Here is a 3,695-nt window from a genome sequence, read left to right as displayed (position 1 = left end):
CGATCGGAATTGTCATACAGTGTTCACATCCTGTCGCAATTCATGCAACAACCACGTCAAGACCACTGGAATGCTGCTCTCCATGTTGTTCGGTTTTTGAAATCTAACCCAGGTCAAGGCATTGTGTTTCGAGCTGATTCTGACTTACGCTTACGAGGATGGTGCGATGCAGATTATGCTGGTTGTCCTCTCACACGAAAGTCCTTGACCGGTTACTTCATTCAGCTCGGTTTGTCGCCGATTTCTTGGAAGACCAAGAAGCAATCGATCCCGTCTGTTTCTTCCGCGGAGTCCGAATATCGCGCCATGAGGCTCACAACTTGCGAATTAATATGGATCAAAAGCTTGTTGTCTAGCCTTGGCGTTGATAATTCCGATTCCATGCAGCTTATGTGTGATAGTCAAGCGGCTTTGCACATTGCATCGAATGATGTCTATCACGAACGCACGAAGCACATCGAAGTCGATTGCCACTACCTTCGTCATCATCTCGACCACGGAAATATATCCACTCACCACGTATCGACAAACAATCAAATGGCGGACATTTTCACCAAAGCATTGGGTAAGAAGGAGTTTGCATGGTTTCGGGACAAGTTGGGCCTGTTGAATCTACACTCACCAACTTGAGGGGGGGTGTTGGCGAGAGTTTCGGGAGATATTCTCCAAATATGTTGCGTATATTCAGTTGCTTGTATTTGGTTGGTTCGGCTCTATCATCTCCTGATTTTCTGGAGATTTAGCTTTGTCGATTGCTTGTATATGTACACAGTATTGGAATGACACACGTCAGGCTTTTCCGGGAACTCGTGTTCTATCACAAGTCTCCCACACGACAGGACTACAGAAGCTCCTCGTGGGCTCAAGCCGCCTGCTTGAACTGTGATAACATAGCATGTATATATTAATATATTTTTGTATATAATTTATATTTTATTTCACGAGATTTATATGTTTATAGGTATTATTTGTATAATTTTACTTCGATTTCGATTTTTTTATATTTTGTAGAAAAGAACGGAAAACGAGCTTCATCGAAGAATTTTCATGAGATTCAGACAAAATCGAATGAGTGCAACAATCGATCTGAAAAAAAAACACGATGGCACTATCGTTACACACGATAAAGCATATAATATAATATATATATATATATATATATATGTGTGTTAGTACGTAGTATATATTATACATAACTATATGTATATATGTAAGTATATAAATATATGCACATATATATTTGTGTACACATAATTATATGTATATATATAATATGCATGCATGTATATATATATGTATATTATGCATATGTATTATTAAATATATATATATATATATGAATAATATATACTTGTATATATTTATAAATATATATATATGAAATGCATATGTATATATATAATATGTATCTGAGAGAGTCAGAGAGCAAGAGTTGGAGAGGAGGAAGCTGCCGCATACATCTTTGAACATATCTTTCCCTCTTCCTTAATTTTATTCGTTGTCGTTTAATTGTTGTTGTTGTTACCGTCATGTGTGAGTAGTTTTTTTTCATTGTAGGTTAGGGATTTGCGGTGTGTAAGGATCATGTGTTCATAAATTATTTTTGCAACTATGAGTTTGATAATTTGGTTTGAATGAATGATATTTAATGCAAATCTTGTTGGCCACTTAATTTATTGATTCTAGAATTAAAGCTTGGAAACAGATGTCCACTGTAGTATACGTCTCCCTCAGCCTGTGAAAAAAGGAAATGAAACACATCATTTTCCTCCTAGCATCTATTGATCTTCTTGGTTTCTCTATTTTGTTGCTTGTAAACTGTAATTCTAACCTGCAAAGAAGTGTTGCCGAGTCTGCCAGAAGCAGCGTAGTCTTGCCACAACCTGGAGGGCCAAGCAACAAGGTCATCCTGTGGCAGAAACGGTGTCGTAGACTAAATAGATAGAAGACTTCACATAATCTAGCTCTTGAACCAATGTTTTTAGCTCTCACCTTCCGGGTCGAATTACACCACTAACATCTCAAGATATTCCTCTTTGTTAATTGTTCGGAGAAACTTCACAGATACCCTTTATACGTCACATGTGTATCACTGATACACCTCTCAAAATGCAAAAAAAAAACTATCAGATTTTACACCAAAATTGAAGTAAAATGACATATATAACCTTAAAAAAATGACCAAAATACTCTAATGAATTAAAATTTTAAAATGTGCACTACACAATTTCAGACTCCATTATCTTCTCTCTCTTCCATCGATATTTCCTTCCTGTTGTCTTCTCTATATTTCATCGCCATTTAAAGATAAATGCAACTCCAAATCTTAGTTTTTTTTCCAGTTTATTATGCAATTTAAATCAAATTTCGGTGAATATGTAAGATACTAGTAAGACCCAATGATTTTCGAGTAGTTGTTTTTTCTATTTTAGGATTTGATATTATAGAACAAAACTACTGTAGACATTGCTGTGAAGAACGAAATTTTGGAAAAAATGATAAATGTTAGATATTTTTACAGGAATATAGATGATTATGAAGATTGTTACACATCTGTTTACATTCGGTACGGTGGTTTTTGGAAGAAAAAAAATGGCGATGGAATATTTGAATGGAAAGGGGAGGAAGAAAATCGGAAGACTATATGTGTCGATAACGAAACAACAACATATGTTGAACATTTCAACGGTTAATTGTTATCATTTTTTGTAAGCGATTGAATCGCTATTGTGATATGATTTTTTTTTATAATTTTTTGGATATACTTTGGGATGTATTAACTAACCTGTACGTTTGTTGAAAAATCATGTATGATCGTAAATAAGTAATAATGTATAAGTTACATAAAAGAAATGTTGAAAAAGTAGTCGAAAAAAATCAAAAAGTCAAAATATAAAAAATTTAAACCGTCAAAATATAACTAAAGTCCAAAAATCAAAACATTAAGTCAAAATATCAAACTATCAAAAAATAACTGAAATCAAAAGATCAAAACGTTAACATCGTAAATTACTAAAAAAGTCAAATGTCTTATATCTCGAAAAACGAGAACAACTAACATTTTACAACTTAATTATGACTTATTTGTCACTTCGTGAATCAGCACAAATTTGGTGTAAAACATATATTTTTATTTGATGAATGATGTTTATTATATTAATTATATCAAAAGAAAGAGTTTCTAAACACAAATCATAAATTTATGAAAACATTATATATTTTTTTAACAGGTGACTTAATTGTATATGAACCATTCACAAACACATTCAACCAAATGAGATGAAATGAATCAAAATTCTAAATTTGTTGAAATTTATTAAAAATATTAATTCAAGGGGTAATCGCATAAAAATACCCGAACTTTTACAAAAATCCCAAATAAATACCCGAACTATAAAATTATCATATAAATACCTGAACTTTTCAAAACTCCCACATAAATACGCAAACTTTTAAATTTTTTCCAAATCAAACAACGCAACTGCTGACTCAGCAAAAAACTGCTGACTCAGTAAAAAAAACTGCTGACTCAGCATTCAAAAATATTATTAAATATCCAAATATTCATCTACATGTATTTAAATTAATATATATATATATATAAATTCACATATATATAAAAATATATATATATATATTAAAAATAAAATTATTTATAATTAATAAAACACATATACACATAACTACAATATATA

This window comes from Tarenaya hassleriana, unplaced genomic scaffold (assembly GCF_000463585.1).
Source record: "Tarenaya hassleriana unplaced genomic scaffold, ASM46358v1 Cleome149, whole genome shotgun sequence".
In the NCBI taxonomy this organism is placed as follows: domain Eukaryota; kingdom Viridiplantae; phylum Streptophyta; class Magnoliopsida; order Brassicales; family Cleomaceae; genus Tarenaya; species Tarenaya hassleriana.
This window is presented reverse-complemented; position numbering follows the sequence as displayed.